Source organism: Pristiophorus japonicus, chromosome 10 (assembly GCF_044704955.1).
Source record: "Pristiophorus japonicus isolate sPriJap1 chromosome 10, sPriJap1.hap1, whole genome shotgun sequence".
In the NCBI taxonomy this organism is placed as follows: domain Eukaryota; kingdom Metazoa; phylum Chordata; class Chondrichthyes; family Pristiophoridae; genus Pristiophorus; species Pristiophorus japonicus.
In genome coordinates, this window is record NC_091986.1 from 66,642,701 (window position 1) to 66,667,439 (window position 24,739).

General features: G+C 43.9%; 2 protein-coding genes across 2 annotated transcripts in view; one reads left to right on the forward strand and one right to left on the reverse strand.

Moving 5' to 3' along the window:
* LOC139275007 (uncharacterized) overlaps positions 1-24,739 on the forward strand; it is a 107,792-nt gene that overhangs the window by 67,001 nt on the left and 16,052 nt on the right. The window lies entirely within an intron of this gene.
* LOC139275006 (uncharacterized) overlaps positions 1-24,739 on the reverse strand; it is a 486,480-nt gene that overhangs the window by 59,994 nt on the left and 401,747 nt on the right. The window lies entirely within an intron of this gene.

A 24,739-nucleotide genomic window follows, 5' to 3' on the forward strand; every position in this document is an offset into this window, starting at 1 on the left:
TTTGTATGGGTTGTGAACACTGCTGACTGATTCGTGAACATTAGATGGAATTTCAACCCATTTCTTAGAAATACATATTTCAGGTTCATTAATAATATTCTGAATCTTCTCTATAGGCATGGTTATGCCAGTGGTGCATGGTCTAGTAAACATAATTGATGAATGACTGTTATTTATTTTTTGTTGTGTTGTAAATTGAGCTCTCCTTGTTTTGATCTCATCAAAATAATTAATTTGCTTAGATTCTATTGCGTGGTTTTTAGATGCTGGAGTCTGCTTCTCACCAAGAGGTTGTAGATTAGCTAATGTAACTGTATTTGTGCTAAAAATGGAAACTGGTGAAACAGTCATGGCTCCTTGTCTTGATATAGTGTGATACATTTGTTTCTTGGCATATATTTTGGATGGTACACTAGCCTGTACAGCAAATCTATCTTTACTTTCTATGTTCTCAGGGACATCATTTCCTTTTGTAGATGTGTCCATTTTCATTTCCAATTCTTTGGAGTTCAGCTGTTGCATATTTTCAGTCTCATTCAACGGAATAATTTCAACTTGATCTTCATTTACAAATGGCATATTCCCATATGTAATGTCAATATTTTTCAAAAAGGATTCATTCACTGAAGGAAGTGATGGCGCATGCTCAGCCTCTGTTTTTGATGGTTGGTGTGTTGAAGTTGGATGTTGTTGGGGTACATCAGGTTTATTAATGCTCTGCAGCAGATGGTAACTTGACATCTCTTGAAGTGGCTGTTCTTTGTTCACATAACAGTTAGATCTGTGCTGAGGAATTTTTCTGTCCAGATGAGAATCCAGATACTCAATGCTGCATTTACTAATTTGGGGCGTATCAATTTCTTTGATAATAACGTCAAAGGATTTTACTTTGCCTTCAGTTGCAGTAGTTGTTGGTCTCATTTCAAGGTGAGCTACCTGATCATGCAGCAGTGGTGTTTCAACCTCTTCAGTTTTAATTTCAACTGAATCTTCTTTGAGGGCATAGACTGGCGATTTTTGTATTCCAACAGATTGTTGAACACGAGGGGTACTTCTGCAGCCTTGATTTATCTTTCTTTCCAAATTTAATTTTAGGCGAGTGGCCTGCCTTTCATTGAATGTTGAGACTTCCAATTTCATTATGGTCGCATTAGCAGAATCTGCGGAGTTAACTTCCTTGACTGATATTGGTCTCCACTGTTGCATTCCAATCCTCCTTTGCAGATTGAATTCCAAGTCATAAACATCATTTTCAGTGAGGCTGAATGTTTTTATTTCCTTCATTTTAAGTTCAATAGATGAATTTTGAGGTTAAGGTGATAGTAGAGGCATCATCATTGAAAGTGACTTCCTTTGAATGTGTGGCAATCCCCACAGACTTTCTAATGCCATCTGAGCAGCATTCAGCTCAAGGGTTCTAACCTGGTTCTCAGGTAATTTTGGAACAACAGTAGGCATCATTTGATAAAGCACATTTTCCATTTGCCGAACTTTTCCAATCATTCCCTGATTCCTTTTAACAATTTCCAACTCTTCAGTAACTGGTGGTAAAACAAAATGAAGATTTTTTCTGAGCTGAAGTAACTCAAATTTTTCAACATTTTCTTTTGTCATAAAAGCAACTTTCTAAATGCATGGGTAAACGTGAAAATTGGTATTGTTCACCATTGCATACTTTTCATGTTCTTCCAAATGGTAGATATCAGACAAAGGAAGCTGGTTTGAATCTGGCAAGACTGTTCCTTGAAGACCATTGCAGTACCTGTTGTTTATAAAATCATTCTGTACTGGCACTCTTTTGATTTTGTCAATTATTGCTCTTGAGGCAAGCAAGGTCTGGCCTGTTGGAGATGATGGACAAGCGGATGACATACAACCTGATGTTTCTATTTCAGCAATGGTCTCAAATAGAGAGAAATGTGTGTTTCCCGTTAAAGTATTCAAGCTAGTACTTGTAGACCAAGATGTTTCAGATGACCATTGAGTGTCTGAATAATGAGCAAAAGAGGAACAACCATCGCTACTGCAGGATGAAATGGTTTCAAAACCGGGTGTAGACACTGGAGTAAGTGGATTACAAACCTGGGTTTTTAATGTATAGTAAGGCGCCAGTTTCACTACATTAACATATGGTATTTTTCTCAATGTTTCAGTACTGTATGAACTTTTTGTGGTTTGTGTACTGTAACTGAGAGATGACTCAGGAATTGATAATCGTGGGCATTCTCGCCAAGTGTTACCTTTGAGATAATTATTTCATCCTTTCTAAATCCCGATGGTGATGTAGAATATCTTTCATATTCATAGCTACTGTATTCAGTTTCTTTCAGTGCGGTGTTACTTCATGATGATCCTGAAATTTGCTTGTCCAATGATTTACTCGTAACAGTACACTGTTCATCAGTACTTGTCCATGTAACACTAGGAGTTATTCTCCATATTTCTTCTGAAGAAAACTGGTCAGATATGTTTGTTCCAACCGAAGTGTGCTTTCTGAACAAATTTTGTTTCAAGCATTTTTCCTTAGAGTCTGATAAGGCTAGACAGTCTTTGTTAAATGTGGATTCTTTTCCCTCAATCTGGTTCAGCGAATTCATTGAGTCGAACACTGTTACTGCTTATAACAAAGAAGACTTTATTGTTAATCACCGGCCGGAACTTAATCAGACAGAAGGAATGCTCTCTCGATAGAGCGCACCCACTTCCTACGGGCAAAGTGACGTTACATTGTAAAGGCACGACGGTTATACATTTTCGGTAAAAGATTACAAGATACAATTAGAGTGACATCCTAGTTCAGCCTATCCCCTTTGATCCCTCCTTCCCTTTGTCCACTCATGAGCCGACTTCAGTATGGTCTGTTTTTACACAGAGCCATTATTCTTCTGTTAATGTTTCATGTTAGTGGTATGATCTAATAAGACCTTGAAGTTATTTTGTAAGCTGTGTCAATACTGCAACACTTGCAGTCTCCAGTCTGAGATCTCCATGGCTATTCCTCCATGAATCCTTTGTTAACTTTTTACTGTCCCTATACATTTCCAACGTTCTCAACTTCAATGTCTGTACACATTCAATATCCAGTTTCAGTATGCATTGTCATTCCCCCCTTTTATCATTCCATGATAACCCTTAGGATTATTCTAGGAGTATCGCATTCATCCGTTCACACTCTATTTCCTGAATCTTATTGTCGAGTAGATCTTTATTTCGCTGGATCATAACCCGGGAGCCCTTGACCACAAGAGGGTTTGCTAACCTTGCCATCATTACTTTACAACAAAGGTTAAAGCAACCAACAATCAAGCAACAGGTAATTATTACTACGATGAGAATAATTGCCCCATGCATTAGATAGGATCTCCAAGATCCACCTAATAGCCAATCAAACCAGCTAGATCCTCCTGCTGGTGTGGATAACTTCTTCACCTCTATTCTTATGTGATCAGCGAGATTGGTTATGTTTTCTGAACTATCGGGAATGTAAGTGCAACATTCAGATCTGATCAGGGCACACGTTCCCCCTTTCTCAGCTAACAGGTAATCGAGGGCTATTCGGTTTTGTAATGCTACGGTCCATATTGCTACCATTTCGGCCGTGATGCCCTCCAGAGCTTTAGCAGTATCGTCTCTAGGTTCTGTACTTCATCCATGAGACGTCTTATCCCGATTGGGAACATCATGACCCCAAAGAACCTGTCGGCGGGGGTGAGGGCTCGCTTGTATCGGCTGGATGCATGTGCTTTCGCCAGGGTACGTACTTGCCACACAAATGGCACCACATATCCCAGATAGCAGGACCCTGTCCATCGCCTCGGCAACCAGGGATATGCCTTATGACCGCACACGAAATACGTGCCGTTAAAAGCTGCTTTCTGATATATTGCTTCCAGGTCCCAAGACTGGGCCCACAGACCTCCACCTGTTTTATTCGGAAGGTGAGAGAGGATGGTGACTCGTGCACCTGTGGTGATGTTGAGACTGTGTGGGCAATTGCTGTACCCTATGATATGTCCCTTGTTACTGGTGTCAATTCGGGTTATACATATGCCCCGGTTGGCCTCCCAACCCCCGAGGTATTGGTCAGGCTAAGAATGGGGGTTCCTTTTCACGGTCGTAGGTTGATTGGTACCATCCCTGGAATGTTTGACTAATGGGGTCTCCAGCACTCTCCCACTCGGTGACGTCCCCGTGGTCGTTCACGTGGTAACGGTATGATACGCCTCCTGCCCTCCGTGCTTCCTCTTTTGACCCGCCTTTCATCTCTCGTATTTGCATTGGCCCCCCTCCTCTCATGATAGTCTGGCTCTGAATCCACCTGACAGTCTCAGTTAGGGTCAGTGGAACGGGGCACAAAGGAATTCCCACTTTGGAATGTACAGGGATATGTGAACACATCCAGCAACTAGAAAAGTTCCCATTTCGCGCATAAACATAAGACATATCTAAAAAGGTGTTCACATGGAGCTCTCGCTTCAGTCTCGCTTCCCACGCGCCGCACTTGACGTACACCAACGCTACTATACAGACTGTGGCACACAGACACAGTTTCATCTTATCACTCTTGGTTAACAATTATTTGAGAACAAAATGTTTCTTGTAGCGTCTCTGTGGACAAGAATAAATAGTCCGAATATTTTGCTGATTCAAAGAGTTCGGTTTTCTCGCCTCTCAGGTCACCGTCGGTGTAGCTGGTTGTCTATCACTGGGGGCAGGGGTTCAAACTGTTCTCCTCGGGACCCGCTCAGTTAGTCGGGACGCTCCTAGGAAGGACCTTATTCAGTTATGGAGAAGAGGAAGCCTGGAACAGAAACGGGGGTTAGGACAACCAGTAAAATAGGTTCGTTAGAGGGTGATGAGCTTGCAGTGGTGCAGGTGAACCCAGGCACTTCTCTCCTCAACCTTAGCTGCAGTGGGGGTAGTAAGTAACACCTGAAAAGGCCCCTCCCATCGTGGCTCTAATCCCTTTCGAATCCATTTCTTAATCAGGACATACTTCCCTGGTGCCACGAGGGACGATTCGGGCAAAACTGGGAGGTCGAGGTGAGCATCTCGAACCTGGTTGTGGGCTATTCGCAGAGCCTGAGTCAGGGAAAGAACATAGGTGGTCATTTCCTCAGTCATGTGGTAGAGGGGACATTCTGATTCCATGGGGTCCTAAGGGGCTATGTTCTCAGGGACATCATTTCCTTTTGTAGATGTGCCCATTTTCATTTCCAATTCTTTCGAGTTCAGCTGTTGCATATTTTCAGTCTTATTCAACGGAATAATTTCAACTTGATCTTTATTTACAAATGTCATATTCCCATATGTAATGTCAATATTTTTCAAAAAGGATTCATTCACTGAAGGAAGTGATGGCGCATGCTAAACCTCTGTTTCTGATGGTTGGTGTGTTGAAGTTGGATGTTGTTGAGGTACATCAGGTTTATTAATGCTCTGCAGTAGATGGTAACTTGACATCTCTTCAAGTGGCTGTTCTTTGTTCACATAACAGTTAGATCTGCGCTGAGGAATTTTTCTGTCCAGATGAGAATCCAGATACTCAATGCTGCATTTACTAATTTGGGGAGTATCAATTTTTTAACAATAACTTCAATGGATTTTATTTTGTCTTCAGTTGCAGTAGTTGTTGGTTTCATTTCAAGATGAGCTACCTGATCATAATAGAAACATAGAGACATAGAAAATAGGTGCAGGAGTATGCCATTCGGCCCTTCTAGCCTGCACCGCCATTCAATGAGTTCATGGCTGAACATGCAACTTCAGTACCCCATTCCTGCTTTCTCGCCATACCCCTTGATCCCCCTAGTAGTAAGGACTGCATCTAACTTCTTTTTGAATATATTTAGTGAATTGGCCTCAACAACTTTCTGTGGCAGAGAATTCCACAGGTTCACCACTCTCTGGGTGAAGAAGTTTCTCCTCATCTCGGTCCTAAATGGCTTACCCCTTATCCTCAGACTGTGACTCCTGGTTCTGGACTTCCCCAACATTGGGAACATTCTTCCTGCATCTAACCTGTCTAACCCCGTCAGAATTTTAAATGTTTCTATGCGGTCCCCTCTCATTCTTCTGAACTCCAGTGAATACAAGCCCAGTTGATCCAGTCTTTCTTGATAGGTCAGTCCCGCCATCCCGGGAATCAGTCTGGTGAACCTTCGCTGCACTCCCTCAATAGCAAGAATGTCCTTCCTCAGGTTAGGAGACCAAAACTGTACACAATATTCCAGGTGTGGCCTCACCAAGGCCCTGTACAACTGTAGCAACACCTCCCTGCCCCTGTACTCAAATCCCCTCGCTATGAAGGCCAACATGCCATTTGCTTTCTTAACCGCCTGCTGTACCTGCATGCCAACCTTCAATGACTGATGTACCATGACACCCAGGTCTCGTTGCACCTTCCCTTTTCCTAATCTGTCACCATTCAGATAATAGTCTGTCTCTCTGTTTTTACCACCAAAGTGGATAACCTCACATTTATCCACATTATACTTCATCTGCCATGCATTTGCCCACTCACCTAACCTATCCAAGTCGCTCTGCAGCCTCATTGCATCCTCTCGCAGCTCACACTGCCACCCAACTTAGTGTCAACCGCAAATTTGGAGATACTACATTTAATCCCCTCGTCTAACTCATTAATGTACAGTGTAAACAGCTGGGGCCCCAGCACAGAACCTTGCGGTACCCCACTAGTCACTGCCTGCCATTCTGAAAGGTCCCCATTTACTCCTACTCTATGTGTACATAATACAGCAGTGGTGTTTCAACCTCTTCAGTTTTAATTTCAACTGAATCTTCTTTGAGGGCATAGACTGGCGATTTCTGTATTCCAACAGATTGTTGAATGAGAGGGGTACTTCTGCAGCCTTGAGTTATCTTTCTTTCCAAATTTAATTTTAGGCGAGTGGTCTGCCTTTCATTGAATGTTGAGACTTCCAACTTCATTATGGTCGCATTAGCAGAATCTGCGGAGTTAACTTCCTTGACTGATATTGGTCTCCACTGTTGCATTCCAATCCTCCTTTGCAGACTGAATTCCAAGTCAAAAACATCATTTTCAGTGAGGCTGAATGTTTTTATTTCCTTCATTTTAAGTTCAATGGATGAATTTTGAGGTAAAGGTGATAGTCGAGGCATCATCATTGAAAGTGACTTCCTTTGAATGTGTGGCAATCCCCACAGACTTTCTAATGCCATCTGAGCAGCATTCAGCTCAAGGGTTCTAACCTGGTTCTCAGGTAATTTTGGAACAACAGTAGGTATCATTTGATAAAGCACATTTTCCATTTGCCGAACTTTTCCAATTATTCCCTGATTCCTTTTAACAATTTCCAACTCTTCAGTAACTGGTGGTAAAACAAAATGAAGATTTTTTCTGAGCTGAAGTAACTCAAATTTTTCAACATTTTCTTTTGTCATAAAAGCAACTTTCTAAATGCATGGGTAAACGTGAAAATTGGTATTGTTCACCATTGCATACTTTTCATGTTCTTCCAAATGGTAGATATCAGACAAAGAAAGCTGGTTTGAATCTGGCAAGACTGTTCCTTGAAGACCATTGCAGTACCTGTTGTTTATAAAATCATTCTGTACTGGCACTCTTTTGATTTTGTCAATTATCGCTCTTGAGGCAAGCAAGGTCTGGCCTGTTGGAGATGATGGACAAGCGGATGACATACAACCTGATGTTTCTATTTCAGCAATGGTCTCAAATAGAGAGAAATGTGGTTTCCCGTTAAAGTATTCAAGCAAGTACTTGTAGACCAAGATGTTTCAGATGACCATTGAGTGTCTGAATAATGAGCAAAAGAGGAACAACCATCGCTACTGCAGGATGAAATGGTTTCAAAACCGGGTGTAGACACTGGAGTAAGTGGATTACAAACCTGGGTTTTTAATGTGGAGTAAGGCGCCAATTTCACTACATTAACATATGGTATTTTTCTCAATGTTTCAGTACTGTATGAACTTTTTGTGGTTTGTGTACTGTAACTGAGAGATGACTCAGGAATTGATAATCGTGGGCCTGCCATTTTGGCATTCTCGCCAAGTGTTACCTTTGACATAATTATTTCATCCTTTCTAAATCCCGATGGTGATGCAGAATATCTTTCATACTCATAGCTACTGTATTCAGTTTCTTTCAGTGCGGTGTTACTTCGTGATGATCCTGAAATTTGCTTGTCCAATGATTTACTAGTAACAGTACACTGTCCATCAGTACTTGTCCATGTAACACGAGGAGTTATTCTCCATATTTCTTCTGAAGAAAACTGGTCAGATGTGTTTGTTCCAACCGAAGTGTGCTTTCTGAACAAATTTTGTTTCAAGCATTTTTCCTTAGAGTCTGATAAGGCTAGCCAGTCTTTTCCCGCACCTTTTAAAGCACTATACTGAGAAGAGTTATTGGAAACTGATCTGGACTTTTTGTAACTTAATTTTTCATTTGCAATTGAACCAAATGAATGAATAGATGTGTTCTTGAAGCAATCACAACCGGGATGATCACAAAAAGGTATCTCAAAGTAATTTTCATTTACTGCTTTTTCATTCAGACCTTTGGATTCTTCCAACTCTGACTTGACAAACGCTTCTGTTACATTACGTTGTTTTCTGTTTATTTATAACACATACAAGTCAATGCACAAAAATTAATTGTACTCTATCAATATATATTAAGAACAAAACATTGTCATACAGGCAATTCTTTTTCATAAATATACATTTTAAAAGTACAATGATACCATTTAGCATTTTGTCAATCATGATTCACTGTCTAGGAGTTACATTTTCAGATCTGTATTTGATAACCGAAAAGACAGAAAATACAGGGGATGATTTTCATATTTGGCAGACTTTGGGTGGGTGAAGTGATCAGGATGCCTGCTTGATGTCTCCAGAGACGACTTAACCATTTTCATGGTTGAGATTCATTTGAATTGGCAAGCTGCCCACGGGTTTCCAGTGTTGATGAGCAGCTCGCCGATTGGGAGGGCAGGATAGCTGGTGCTCTAACATATATTTAAAGCGTGCTTGCACCTTTTAAAGCAAGTATATTTTTTTCTTTGGTGTTGATTCTGAGATGATATTTTAAAATTTTTTTTCATAAGGTTGACTACCAGGGCACCCAATGGCCGCGATTTTACAAAACTTGGCTTATGGAGGGAGTCACAGTACACACGGAGATCCTCTTCCCTTCTCATGAGTGGAAGAGACCTTCCCGGGAGATCAACACAGCCTGGTTGCACATTGCAGAGGAGGCACAAGCAGGGATGTGATCAGGAGAACCTGGGTGCAGCACCACAAATGTTTCAATGATCTCAGTAGATCATGAAATGTTTGAACAAAGCCGCACTCAATCTCATCCTGCTGTACGCGACTCATCACATCCCCATCACTCTAGCTTCCTTACCCTATTCTTTCACATCCTTACTCACCTCCACCCATCCCTCTCTCATCATCATAGGTAGTCCCTTGGAATCGAGGAAAACTTGCTTCCACTTTTAGCATGAGTTCTTAGGTGGCTGTACAGTCCAATACGAGAACCACAGTCTCTGTCACAGGTGGGACAAATAGTTGTTGAGGGAAGGGTGGTTGGGACAGATTTGCCGCACGCTCTTTCTGCTGCCTGTGTTGATACGGTTTCTTTTTCCCTCAATCTGTTTCAGCGAATACACTGACATGCGAACACTGTAGCAGCTTCTAACAAAGCAGACTTTATTAATTGTTTCACCGGCCGGGACTTATCAGAACAAAGTAACGCTCTCCCTCAGAGTGCGCTCACTTCCCTTGGACAAGTCCCGTTACAATGTAGGGGCGCAACAGTTATATACTTTCGGTACGTAATACAATTGAGGGACATTCAGTTCACCCTATCCTTTTGTGATCCCTCCTTCCCTTTGTCCACTCATGAGCCGACACCTGGCCTTCCTTGCCTAATTAGGTACGGGCAAGTGGTTATGTGTAATAGCAACTGTTTTTGCACAAAGAGCTTTTCACCCATTGCTTGTTATTGCTACAATTTTACTGGCGTGACTAGCAACCAAGACCTTGAGCAAGTCTGCTATTTGTGCCAATGTTGTAACATTTGCAGTCTGACATTCTTTTGGTTATCCTTCCATGATTCCTTTGTTCACTTCACTGTCTCCATTGCTATACATTTTCGCACATTCTCATTCCCCGCTTTTATCATTCCATGATAATCTTTAGGATTATTCCAGGAGTATCGCTTTCAGCCGTTCGCACTCTCTTCCCTGATCCTCCTTGTCGAGTCGGTCTTTAGTTTGCTAGATCATAACCCGGGAGCCCATGGCCACAAGAGGGTTTGCTAACCTTGCCATCATTACTTTACAACAAAGGTTAAAGCAACCAACAATCAAGCAACAGGTAATTATTACTACGATGAGAATAATTGCCCCATGCATTAGATAGGATCTCCAAGATCCACCTAATAGCCAATCAAACCAGCTAGATCCTCCTGCTGGTGTGGATAACTTCTTCACCTCCCTTCTTATGTGATCAGCGAGATTGGTTATGTTTTCTGAACTATCGGGAATGTAAGTGCAACATTCAGATCCGATCAGGGCACACGTTCCCCCTTTCTCAGCTAACAGGTAATCAAGGGCCATTCGGTTTTGTAATGCTACGGTCCGTATCGCTACCATTTCAGCCGTGATGTCCTCCAGAGCTTCAGCAGTATAGTTAGCTATCTGTTCCAATACCCTCTCTAGGTTCTGTACTTCATCCATGGTGCGTCCTATCCCGATTGGAAACATCATGACCCCAAAGAACCTGTCGGCGGGGGTGAGGGCTCACCTGTGTCGGCTGGAGGCATGTGCTTCTGCCAGGGTACGTATTTGCCGCACAAATGGCACCACATATCCCAAATAGCAGGACCCTGTCCATCGCCTAGGTAAACAGGGATACGCCCGATGCCCGCACACAAAATACATGCCGTTATACGCTGCCTTTTTATATATTGTGTTGGAGTCCCAACACTGGGCCCACAGACCTCCACCTGTTCTATTCGGAAGGTGAGAGAGGATAGTGACTCGTGCACGTGTTGTGATGTTGAGGTTGTGTGGGCAATCGCTGTACCCTATGATATGTCCCTTTCTGCTGGTGTCATTTTGGGTTAAACATATGGTCCCGGTTGGCCTCCCGATCCCCGAGGTATTGGTCAGGACTAAGAATGGGGGTTCCTTTTTATGGTCATACGGTGGTTGGTACCATTCCTGATACGTTTGACTAATGGAGTACCCAACACTCTCCCACTCGGTAACGTCCCCGTGGTTGTCCACACGGTAACGATATGATGCTCCTCCTGCCCTCCGTGATCCCTCTCTTAACCCGCCTTTCATCTTTCATTTTTGCACTGGCCCCCCTCCTCTCATGCTAGTCTGGCTCAGAAGCCACTTGACAGTCTCAGTTAGGGTCAGTGGAACGGGGAGCAAAGGAATTTCCCCTTTGGAATGTACAGGGATATGTGAGCACACCCAGCAACTAGAAAAGTTCCCATTTCGCGCATAAACATAAGACATATCCAAAAAGGTGTTTACATGGAGCTCTCGCTTCAGTCTCGCTTCCCACGCGCCGCACTTGACGTACACCAACGCTACTATACAGACTGTGGCACACAGACACAGTTTCATCTTATCACTCTTGGTTAACAATTATTCGAGAACAAAATGTTTCTTGTAGCGTCTCTATGGACAAGGATAAATAGTCCGAATATTTTACTGATTCAAAGAGTTCGGTTTTCTCGCCTCTCAGGTCACCGTCGATGTAGCTGGTTGTCTATCACTACGGGCAGGGGTTCAAACTGTTTTCCTCGGGACCCGCTCAGTTAGTCGGGACGCTCCTAGGAAGGACCTTATTCAGCTATGGAGAAGAGGAAGTCTGGAACAGAAACAGGGGTTAGGACAACCAGTAAAATAGGTTCATTAGAGGGTGATGAGCTTGCAGTGGTGCAGGTGAACCCAGGCACTTCTCCCCTCAACCTTAGCTGCAGTGGGGGTAGTAAGTAACACCTGAAAAGGCCCCTCCCATCATGGCTATAATCCCTTTCGAATCCATTTCTTAATCAGGACATACTTCCCTGGTGCCACGAGGGACGATTCGGGCAAAACTGGGAGGTCGAGGTGAGCATCTCGAACCTGGTTGTGGGCTATTCGCAGAGCCTGAGTCTGGGAAAGAACATAGGTGGTCATTTCCTCAGTCATGTGGTGGAATTGGACAGTAGAGGGGACATTCTGATTCCATGGGGTCATAAGGGGCCTACCATAAATTACCTCAGCGGGGGTCAGTCTAGCCTTACCGGTGGGAGTAGTTCGGATCTGGAATAGGGTGATGGGAAGGAGTTTGAGCCAATTGAGCCCAGTTGATGTTACCAGTTTTGCAAGCTTGGTTTTAAGGGTTTGATTAGCACGTCCAACTAGTCCCGCAGCTTGGGGTCTGTATGCACAATGCAGCTGCTGGTTAATGCGCATCTGGGAACAGAATCTTTGTTAACTTGTCCTATAAAGTGAGGGCCTTAATCAGAACTCAGTCGAGCTGGGATACTATATCTAGGAACAATTTCACTCATTAACACCTTAACAACAGTTTGAGCCTTATTGTCCAGGGTAGGGTAAGCTTCGATCCATTTGCTAAACACACCTACTATTACTAACACATATTTGTAACACTGAACTCTTTGCAACTCAATATAGTCCAACTGCAAGGTCTCAAAGGGACCTTCTGGTAGGGGCGTCTTACCCCAATCACAGGGGACTCCCTTCCCTGGATTATGCTGTTGGCAAACAAGGCAGCGACTACTGATGTTCTGGGCCAGCGCCTGGAGTCTAGGGTGCCACCATGTGGCCAAAAGTGTGTCACTTGTCCTTGCTCCACAATGAGTAGCAAAGTGCATACATTCAATAACCCATAGGGCCAACTCGTCAGACATGCAAGTCTGTTCCGTGGGAGTGGTCCAGAGTTTAGAAACATTGTCATAAGTACATCCATAATCTTTCCACAACAGTTTATCTTTTTCAGGAGCGTCCTCCTGTGCTTTAATGACATCTTGAATAGTTGGCATTGGTTTTTCCGAGCTAACTTATCCTTTGCAGGATTTTTAGTTTGACTCATCATTCTGGGCACCACCATTTGTTGTCCACGTGAGGCCTGTTTGGCTTCTCTGTCAGCACAGCGGTTTCCTATGTCAACCGGAGATTTTCCGGTAGTGTGGGCGGTACACTTGACAATGGCAATACGTTTGGGGAACATGAGGGCCTGCAACAAGTCCGATACTAGTTGCCTATGGGATATCTCATTTCCATTTGAGGTTAAGAATCACCTGTTTTTCCATAATTGTCCAAAATCATGGGCCACCCCAAAGGCATACCTAGAGTCGGTATTGATATTGACCTTGAGGTCTTTAGCTAAGATACAGGCTCAAGTGAGGGCGAATAGTTCAGCTTGTTGGGCGGAATAGGCGGTCTCAAAGGCGGCAGGTTCCAGGACCTGATTCTCCTGTTTTACTATGGCGTATCCCGAAATTCGTCCGCCTTCTGGGTCAATGGAAGAGCTTCCGTCAACGTACATAATACAGTCAGGGTCCTCCATTGGTACATCAACTAAATCCGCCCTAACCGAGGTGGCCTCTTGAATTAAAGATAAACATTCGTGACTTGGTTCTTCCTCATCTTGGGGTGGCTCGGTAAGAAAACAGGCTGGATTAATGGCAGCACAGCGCCGAAAGGTCTGCTTAGGATTATTTAGTAGGTAGATCTCATATCTGCTTTGCCTGGCCATGGTAAGATGTTGAGTCTGCAGCTGACCCAGGAGGGCAGCGACGGAGTGAGAGGTATATACAACAATATCCTGCTGGAGGGTAAGGTTGGCGGCGGATTGAAGACTGTTATAGATGGCAGTTAATATTTGAGTACATACAGGGTGTCCCAAGGTAACGGGGTCTATTTTGGAAGAGTAGTAGGCAACAGGCCTATGCTTATCCCCGTGTTTCTGAGTTAAGACAGCGGTAGCACAATCTTTCAGGATCGTACAATACAGTTGAAAGGGCTGGTCATAGAGGGGCCGGCCCAAAGCCAGAGCTTGCAGCAGGGCTGTCTTTCGTTCCTTAAAGGCTTGGATGTCTGCGGCTTCTATTTCAAAGCTGCCTTCCTTGGTTGTATACGGTGTGAGGTGCTTAGTCATCAGGGCAACATTAGGGATCCAGGATCTACAGTAATTGATCATCCCCAACCACTGCTGCATTTGTTTAGCCGTGCTAGGAACTGGAAACTGGCAGATGAGTTCGACCCGGCTAGCCTCCAGGGCTCGGTGGGTGCCTGATAAAATGATCCCAAGAAATTTAACTTGAGACTGGCCAATCTTGACCTTTGATGGTGAAACTATGTATCCCAGGGAGGACAAGTAATTCAGTAACTGATTCGCATCCTCCTGATTACTTGGTTCATCTGCGCTGGCTACCAGCAAATCGTCCACATATTGGATTAAAGTGGATCCCTTAGTCAGCGTGAGGGACTGTAACTGTTCCTGCAGGCATCTCGAGAACAATGTCGGGGAGTGGATGAACCCTTGGGGAAGTCTAGTCCATGTATATTGCTGTCCCTGGTAAGTGAAGGCGAACAGGTACTGACTCATCTGGGCCAGCGGCAAAGCGAAGAAGGCATGTTGGAGGTCTATTATTGTGAAGATCTTGGCGTTGGCTGGGATTAACGACAGTATCTGTGCTGGGTAGGGGCTGGATGATAGCATTGATGGCTCGAAGGTCTTGGACCAAACGGAACTGATTTGTTTTGCCTGGCTTAGGGACTGCCAGTATTGGGGTATTACACGGGGACTGACATTGAACCAAAATCTCCTGTTCTACTAATCCCTTGATCAATCGGTGGATACTTGGTATTGCTTGTGGTTTCAGTGGGTACTGATGGATGGAGGGCCAGTCCACATTGTCCTGTACCAGGATTTCAATGGGATCGATTGGAGTATAACCCACTTGGGAGGGGTCCTCTGCCCATATGTGAGGATCCACGTGATCGGGTGTATTGGTACCGGTATGGTGGCGTAGTACCGTCAGGACCTTCTCGGGGTCTCTGTGAAATTGGACCGTCCGGCCATGTCCCACAATCTGCAAATCCGGGCTGGTAGGGTCAGCCTCGTCTATAGCTTGGCGCACCATAATTCCGAAATCTTTAGCGTGGTGGGGAGGTAATACTTCGCGAATGACATGGGGTGCCACCGTCGGGGGCTGCTGCCACAACTTCCTATTCATTTCCACGAAATCTGCTTTCCCCTCCGGTCCAGACACTCTGGCTCTTAGGAGGATTTCCCACTCCTCCCCCACGTGATCCTGGTAGAGATTCTGGAGATCCTAATTCTTACCACTAGGATCATAGGCTAGGGTCACATGATAGGGCGCTTGGGGCAAATCCAGGGACCACCATTGAGGGGTCCGGGTAGTGTAGCACTGCCGTTTAAAGGATCCTTGCTTTACAACGATCCCATCATTCCCGCATTCCAGATGCAACTGAAATTTACAGAGGAGATCCCTAGCCATCAAGTTACAGTTCAAATTGGTGGTAATAACAAACCGATGTTCCACAGATTCTTCCTTGTAATTTACTTTAACTGGTTCCGACACTGGGAATGTTGAGACATGTCCCAGGAACCCTGACAATCCCTGTGTTTCAGTAGAGGCAGGGAGTTTAAGCTTCGACTGCACAGAGGACATGGAAGCTCCTGTATCTATTAAGAAGGGTTGCCACTCATTTTGAATTTTTAGCGATATCATCGGCTCCTCATCCGAGGAAGGTCCTCGTACAGTCAAGCTGCGTGGTCAGTATTGATATTCAGGTGACAGTTGGGCAAAGGGGTTGTTCTGCGAGAAGTTAGTACAAGATCCTCATCCTCGCCCCCCCTTGTCCCCCTCCTTTTCCTCCTCTTCCTTTTTCGTGCCGATGGGAGGGGCACTCCCTGCTCCAATGTCCTTCTTGTCCACAATTAAAGCATCATCCACTCCTTCCCCAGCCCTGGCCGTCTCCCATACCCGATCGGGGACCATAAGGTGGTCCATAGTTTGCGGGGCCGGGACCGTTGGGGTGTTGGGTATACCCATATCCCTGGTTATCCACCCAGCCCCGTACACAGTACTGTGGCTCCATTTGATATTCCCTTGGGTCGGGTTTCGGTCTTTCCCCTCGAGGAGGCTCTTCCTTTCTAGTCACGTATTCGGTCTTGACCCGGGTTGGGGGCGCACACCCTCCCTCTCCTTTCTTTTCCTGCCAATAATATTTCACTGCTCTTTCCATCTGGGCCTTACTGTTATCTGCCCAATTCATATTATTGGTCCGGATAGCATGAGCAATCGAATGGGGTAGGCACTGAAGTAGAATAGCGCAGAATTGAGGTGAATTATCTCCCGCCCTGAAGGCATTATCTCCTGATTGGCCTCAGTATAACTCGATGAACCTTTCCATGAATTCATCAGCGTTTTCACCTCGTTTGGGTTTGGTTTCTAATACGGTGGCCATACTGATGGGTTTTTGGAGGGTCGTGCCGAGAGCAGTAAAAACAGCGTTTAGGCGGTCCTGGACATTAGGATGTGCAGCTGCCAGTGCGCCATGGTCAGCTCGCCTCACATGGGTTAGGAACCGGGCGTGCTCAGTTGGGCTCAGGGTTTGCTGCACTAGGGACCACAAGTCTCTCGATTCCGCATTGTAGACGGCAATGGTAGTTCGGAGGTGATCTATAAACTTGACAGGTTCGATCGGGCATGGTGGCCAGAATGGCCATAATTTCGTTCGGTTTCCAAGGCACATAGACATCTATGGTGAGGTGGTTTGCAGCTTGTTGTGCATCAGGGTTTGGCATTGGTCGGACCGGGAACTGCCGCCGGGGCTTGGGGATGGGAGCGTCAACCTCGGAAGATGTTTCTGGATCGGAAGGTGGCTCGGAGCCATCTGACCACGCAGCACCTCCGCGTCCCGATCGACGGGAGTGTCTGTTTTGCCTTTCGCGACTGGTATTCTGACTAGCGGATTCACGGGACTGCCTGTTCCTTCGAGATGTAGATCTGCCCTTCCGGTGAGATCTGGTCCTCTTGGCTAAATGGCCTGTGAACTGGGGGCTTGAGTCGCTATCAGAAGAGGAAGGGTCCGTCTGGGCTTGTCGGTTCATTGGTGTGGGGTTACGGTTATCATCACCTCCTACCGCTAGAGTGTAGGGTGGAGGTTGACGGGAAGGGGGCCGTGGTAAGGGGCCAAGGGCTACGGAAGGCACCGTTGGGTGCTGAGTCAGTGACCATTCATCAAATTCATCCTCAGCCTCGGTCAACGCAAAGCCAACCATTTGACTACGTAGTCTGTCGATATCTTTCTCAGAGGTCCCAGTGGAACTCTTAGTACGTTTCTCATGCGTGCACTCTTTTTTTAAAGACATCTACAGTTTTAACATGTCCTCCTTCTGTCAAGGAGAATCCTAATTTAGTGGCGTTCTCCTGCCAACTTGACAGAAGTGATGCATCTTTTAGCTTTTGACAGTAATGCCTCCATGTGGCTATTAGATCCTTATCCTTCTTCCCTCGTCCCTTTTTCCAAATCAATTCTTGGGCCCTTTTGGCCACCTCTAGGCTTCTGGTGCCCCCTAGGGGCCATTGGTCATCTAATAATTTGTTCAAGGCTCCAGATAACAGTCTAAATTGTCCAGCTCTTTCAGGGAACTCTTAACATAACTTCTGTAGCGGACTACCCGCATCCGTAGTTTTATCTAACTGATTACCCATCCTCGCGTCGCCCCGCGAATGATCAATGTCCTAATTCAGTCCCGATTGCCTCCGCGTCACCCCGTGGTGGATTAGGTTACCTTATCCAGAGCCTAGGTGGACCAAGTGATATACAAGATCGACGCCGTACTTGGCATAAGTACAATTTCAAATTTGCACAGTCCCACGTCGCCCCGCGACTTAGTTTTACCTAATTCCCTATCCTCCGCGTCGCCGCGCAGTTTTCCTATTCGTGTCGCCCCGTGATAATCCTTACTTAATCCTCCGTGTCACCGCGCGGTACAATTCCCCTTGCGTCGCCGCGCAATTCGTTTAAGTCCAATCAGCGCCTAGACGGGCCAAGTGATATACACAAGGTTGATGTTGAACCTGACTTGGATACTTATTTCCTAAATTTAAAAGGTATTCGCCAGATTGACCTGGATCTCGTTCAGACACTACCTGAGAACCAGCGAGTGGCAAAACTTGTCCTCAGACTTTTGGACCAGAGGAAACCAAAGTGTTATTTAAAGTATACTCACTCCACTGGCCACTTTCCTCCCGTCTCGTCTGAGGCTAGTTCGGCTCTTAGTTCGCAAGTTTTCGGCAGTCGTCTGTTGAGATCCCACTTCTGACACCAAATGATAATACGGATTCATTTTCCCTCAATCTGCTTCAGCGAATACACTGATACACGAACACCTTTGTTGCCTTTTCAGTAAAAGACCTTTATTGGAGATTCTTGGCCGGGACTTGTCAAGATAAAGGAACACACTATATTAGAGCTTGTTCAACTCCCTCAGGACAAGCCCCTATACAATGCAAAAGCTCAACAGTTATACATTTTCAGAACAGAACACATTTGATGAGCACTTGGTCCATCCAATCCCTTTCTACTTCCCCCAGAATACATCCAATGGCAGGCCAAAATGTCTCCTAATTAGGGCGGGCTCCAGGGTCCTTGTTTACAGTTTCGCTCTACATTGTACTTCCCTATTTTATGGCTTGTTATAGCAGTCTTTTCGTCTGACTCATGCCTGACTTTGCTTTTCACATAACTCGCGTTTGACCACAACTCTGAGTAACCCCTTTTTGTGTCGACAGTGCAATAATCTGCATCTTGACATTTCTTTAGCTATTTCCCATGATTCTCTACCCTCTGCTACATTTGCAATCCTGCTGTTCACATTCTCAGTGGGGGGGTGGGGAAATGAAATGAGTGTGGGAAGGGGGGGAAATGAGTGTGGGAAGGGGTGGGAAGGGGCATGGGGGGGCATGAGTGTGGGGGGGGGAGGAAGGTGAATGCGTGTGTGGGAGGGAGGGAGGGATGTGTGCGTGAGAGCCGCGTGTGGCGGAGGAGGAGAGAGAGGTAAGGTGGAGGATGAGGAGAGAGAAGTGAGGTGGGGGACGAGGAGAAGAGAGAGGTGAGGGGGGGGAGGAGGAGAGAGAGGTGAGGTGGGGAGGAGGAGAGAGAGAGAGGTGAGGTGGGGAGGAGGATGAGAGAGAGAGAGAGAGGTGGGGAGGAGGAGGAGAGAAGGAGGAGAGAGAGAGAGGTGAGGTGGGGAGGAGGAGAGAGAGGTGAGGTGGGGGAGGAGGAGAGAGAGGTGAGGTGGGGGAGGAGAAGAGAGCGGGTGAGGTGAGGTGGGGGAGGAGGAGAGAGCGGGTGAGGTGGGGGAGGAGGAGAGAGCGGGTGAGGTGGGGGAGGAGGAGAGAGCGGGTGAGGTGGGGGAGGAGGAGAGAGCGGGTGAGAGGGTGGAGGAGGGGTGGGGGAGGAGGAGAGGGTGGAGGAGGAGGGAGAGGTGAGGTGGAGGAGGAGTGGGAGAGGGGAGGAGGAGGGGTGGGAGGGAGGAGGAGGGGGGGAGAGGGGAGGAGGAGGAGGAGGGGTGAGAGGGAGAAGGGGTGGGGGTAGGGAGGAGGAGGGGTGGGTGAGGTGGGGGAAGGGAGGAGGGGTGGGGTGGGTGCGATGGGGTGGGGGAAGGGAGGAGGGGTGGGGGTGGGGGTTGGCGGCGGGGGGGAGAGAGAGGAGTTAGCTCGCCGTTATTACACACTGCAAATTCCGGACATCACATTCTTCATGTGACCCAATCATTGAGACAATTTAAAATCAGCGATATGATAATGCTGCTCATTGAAACTCTTTGCTACAAATTCCATATAACACATAAATCCTTTAATCCTTCCTATACTCATCAACTCATTTTGCAGAAGAAAGAAACTCACACATACTGTATTCAAGAATAATGTTAACAAAAATGTTGTCCAAACATATGTATCCAAAAGGGATAGAATGAGGCCAAATAACATGGATGTGGCTGGTGAAGAAGGCTTCCATTCAAATACTAAAGACTCTTCAATAAGCAGTATTAAATTACCTGCCTACGAAACATGTTCCTCATTCTTTCAATGTCGTTCAACTTCCAGATATGACTAAATAGGTCATATCCAAAATGAGGGAATCCACAAAGATACTGGAATAAATTAGCATCTTCGTAGTATGGGCAGTGTGAAATCAAAGGAATGAAAATTGGGTGCGTTCAATCTCTTCAATTAGATTACAGCTCATGGTGAATGTGAAAATTTACCACATCTTTTTAAAGTGTCTGGCGACATATTGATATTAGTCATGTGCTTTCCCTACCCCTACCATATTATGCTGAGAGCTTATTTGTTTCTCTAACTACCCACAAGATTTCATTCTGTTGTCAGTATTATAATGCAGGCCTTCTTGCAATGTATTTATGTTCACAGTAGACTATGACAAGTCATTAGAGATGATGATTTCTAAGGGACTACCTGTTCCTCCAGCAATCAAGGCAACTGATGCTAAAATAGTGCCTATAGCTGTAAAAACATATTTCATTTCTAATGAAGCCAGGATGATTTTAGAATGGCACATTACAGAGAAAAAACTTCAACACAACTGGAGTTTACCATTACATATTCAAAGATCACAAGAGGCATTCATTCCTTTTGCTCCAAAGCTAATTGCCTCACAGCTCAACCCACAGCCTGATTTTGATACAAATATTGTTCCAATTGAGCCTGCATTTCTAGCTGCTGAGAGTCAAAAAAAAATTAGAGCTGAATGTAAAGAAACGGATCATAAATCATCGGTGGGGTCTCCCCACGTTGTTTATTTGTCATTAGAGAGTTTTATGCCTCATGCTCCATCAGTAAAAAGTATCAAGCCACAATTAGAAATATCAGCAGAAAATGAGGCATTGCTAAATAGTAAGTTTAAAACAGTTTGTTTACAAAACATGTTTGTACAACTCAAGGCAGGAACATTTTCTGCACCACAGTGTGAAGAAGCTATCAAAATCAAGAAAGAAAACAGAAAAGGAATGTTGCCTGTGATTGCTCGCCTAAAATCAGAACATAAAGATCAGTTAAATATGTGTTTAACAAAACAAAGTCTAGAAATAAAACTGGATAATTTGCCAGCAATTGTACAAGAATTCTACCAAAGTATATATCCCCCAGCACCAAAAAAAACATTATCAAAACTTTTTGCACGTGGTGAAGGTTTTAAAAAAACAAGGCCAGGATATATACCATTTTTTGAACAGGCTACTATTGATTACTTGGAAATGAACTTGAAGAACAAACACATTTCCCATCTCTGAGGATTTCAAACTCTGCATGAAGAATCAATGGAAATAACGATTTCCAAAGCTCCACCTGTGCTTCCAGCAATCAAAGCAAATACAGGTCAAATAGAGCCTGTACCCATGGAAACCGTTTTCATTGGTAAGAAAGCCAGAGGTAAATTAGAATGGCATATTACTCAAAAAAAACTTCAGCACAATTGGGGTTTACCATTGTTTTATCAGAAGTCAGTAGAAGCATTCATTCCAGTTCCTCCAAAGTTGGTTCCATCACAGCTCAACACACAAGCTGATTTCATTGTGGTCATTACTCCATGTGAGTTGCCATTTGTAGATGTTGAAATTAATAAAACATTAGAGTTGAATACAAGGAAAAAGATCATCAATCATAGATGGGGTCTTCCTAACTCTATTCAGTCATCTTTAAGAGATTTTTGTTGCCACAATATGGAAGAGGGAGCAACAGCAAAATATCAAACAAAGTAGCTGTCTTTGCTGGTCTCAAACCAGAACAGAAGAATAAATTAGAAGTGTGTTTAATAAAGCAAAATCTAGAAATTAAAATGCACCATTTGCCGGAACTGGTAACATTGTTATACAAAAATACCTATCCATCACCATCAAAGAAACTTCTTCCAAGGCTAATTACACCTGGTGAAGGATTCAAAAAGCCAAGATTGTTGTATATACCTTTTATTGAACAGAATGCTGTTGATCGTTTAGAGTTGAACTTAAAGCACGAACAGATTATGCATCTCTGGATACTTGACACACTGTGTGAAATGTCAGCCGAAATGATGATTCCTAAAGGACCAAATATGTCCCCAGTAATTAAATCAAGTGGAGTTCAAATAGAACCTGTGGGTATGGAAACAGCTTTCATTGAAAATGAGGCTAGAGACAAATGGGATTGGCACATTACAAAGAAAAAATTCGAGAACAACTGGGGTTTACCATTACATATTCAGAAATCAATTGATACATTCATTCCATCTGCTCCAAAACTGGTTCCCTCCCAGCTAAAACCACATTGTATTTATGTTATAGTTGTTACATCAGCCGATCTAGCTTTCATAAGTGCTGAACATAGAAAAAGATTGGAAGTGAATACAAAGAAAAATATCATAAATCAGAAATGGGGGCTCCCAAATCTTATTCAGTCATCCCTGAGGGACTTCATGACTCCACCTCCATTGCTGCAAGATCGCTTGCTCCAGTCAGAAATCATGAAAGATAGCAAAACATGTACCAACATTGACATCGATCTTATTTCCAAAATGATTATGAAACACAAAAAAAGAAAGTTACCTTCACTACATTACCAGAAAGTTTATAAAAAAGCAAACTTTAAGATAAGTACATTTCCAGAGTTTGCCAACCTCAAACCAGAATGTAAAGATAAACTAAATATGTGCTTGTTAAAGCAAGCTCTCGATATTAAAGTACATTACTTACCTGATGTTGTGCAGGAATATTTAAAAAATGCTTACCCTGCAGCATCAAGAAAAACATGACCAAAACTTACTGTTGCTAGTGAAGGATATAAAAAACAAAGACCATGGTGCTTACTATTTGTTGAACAAGATGCCATTGATCACTTAGAGCTGAACTTAAAGCACAGACGAATTATCCATCTTTGGGGACTTGAAACTCTATGATGAATCTGTGGAAATGATGATTGCTATAGGACCACCTGTGCCTCCAGCAATCAAAGCAAGTGGAGCTAAAATAGAGCCCGTGGGTATGGAAAGAACATTCATTGAATGTGATATTAGGGACAGACTAGAATGGCACCTTACACAGAAAAAACTGCAACAGAACTGGGGTTTACCACTGCAGATTCAAATATCAGCAGAAACATTTATTCCGCTTGCTCCAAAACTGATTCCATCCCAACTAAATCCACAGTCGAGCTTTGGGGTACTTGTTGCTCCAACTGAACTAGCATTTCCAAGTAAAGAGCATAGGAAATTATTGGAACTCAATACGAAGAAGAAGATAATAAATCACAAATGGGGTCTCCCAACACTTCTTCGGTCTTCGTTAGAGAAAGAGCCATGAAGATTCTTATCAAGGAAATATCTTGTGCTGCAGCCAGAAGTAAAGAGAACCAATAAGATGGGGCCCAGCAATATTGATATAAGAAATAAGATTAGAATTCCTTTACAGATGAACAAAAGAGAGAAATTGTCTTTACAACATAAAAAAGGTAGCAAAAACACAAAGCCAAGCAAAACAGCAGAAGTGGCTGTTCTTGCCAACTTCAAACAAGAATATACCGATAAGCTAGATGTGTGCTTAAGAAAATTGCATCTAGAAATTAAAATGCATTGTTTGCCAGAAATGGTAAAAGAATTTTATAAAGAAAATTATCCTTCCAAGTCAAAGAAGCCATTAGGAAAGATTATCGCACCTAGTGAAGGATGCAAAAAGCCACGTTCATTATATATCGCTTTTACTGAACAGGATTCAGTTGAGCGCTTGGAGCTGAACCTAAAGCATAAAATGATTTTCTGTCTCTGGGGGCTTCCAACTCTTTATGAAAAATCAATGGAAATGATGATTCCCAAAGGGCCACCTGTGCCTCCAGCAATGAAGTCAAGTGTAGCTAAAATAGAGCCTGTGGGTATGGAAACAACTTTCATTGATGATAAAGTAAGAGAGAACCTCGAAAGGTATGTTATACAGAAAAACCTTCAGAAAACCTGGGGCTTACCATCAGATATTCAGAGATCAGAAGAAGCATTTATTCCATTTGCTCCAAAACTAATTCCATCCCAACTAAAACCACAGCCTGCTTTTTCAGTAGTCAGTGTTCCAACTGAGCTAGCATTTCTTCGTGATGAGCATAAGAAAATATTGGAGATGAAAACAAAGAAAAAGATCATAAATTGCATGTGGGGTCTTCCCGAGCTGATCCAATCATCTTTGAATATGTGTATGCGTACTTCTCCAGATGTTTCCAGCAATACTAATGTGGGCAATAAAGAAAATAAAATGGTTCCTCAACACACAGTCCCAACAATCAAAAGGAGGAAATTATCCATGTTACAATATGAAAAGGGTGGCAGAAGCAAGAAAATTAAGAAAATTGATGAGGATTTTTATCTTGCTAGCTTCAAACCAGAATGGAAATACAAACTAGAGATCTGTTTAACAAAGTTGTGTCTAGAAATTAAGACAGGGTGCTTACCTGAAATGGTAAAGGAATTCTACAAAAGCACCTATCCTTCAAAATCAAAGAAACCTTTGCCAAAGCTTATTGTACTTGGTAAAGGATTTAAAATACCAAGACCACGTTATTTACCATTCATTGAACAAAATGCTGTTGATCACTTGGGGTTGAATTTAAAGCATAAAT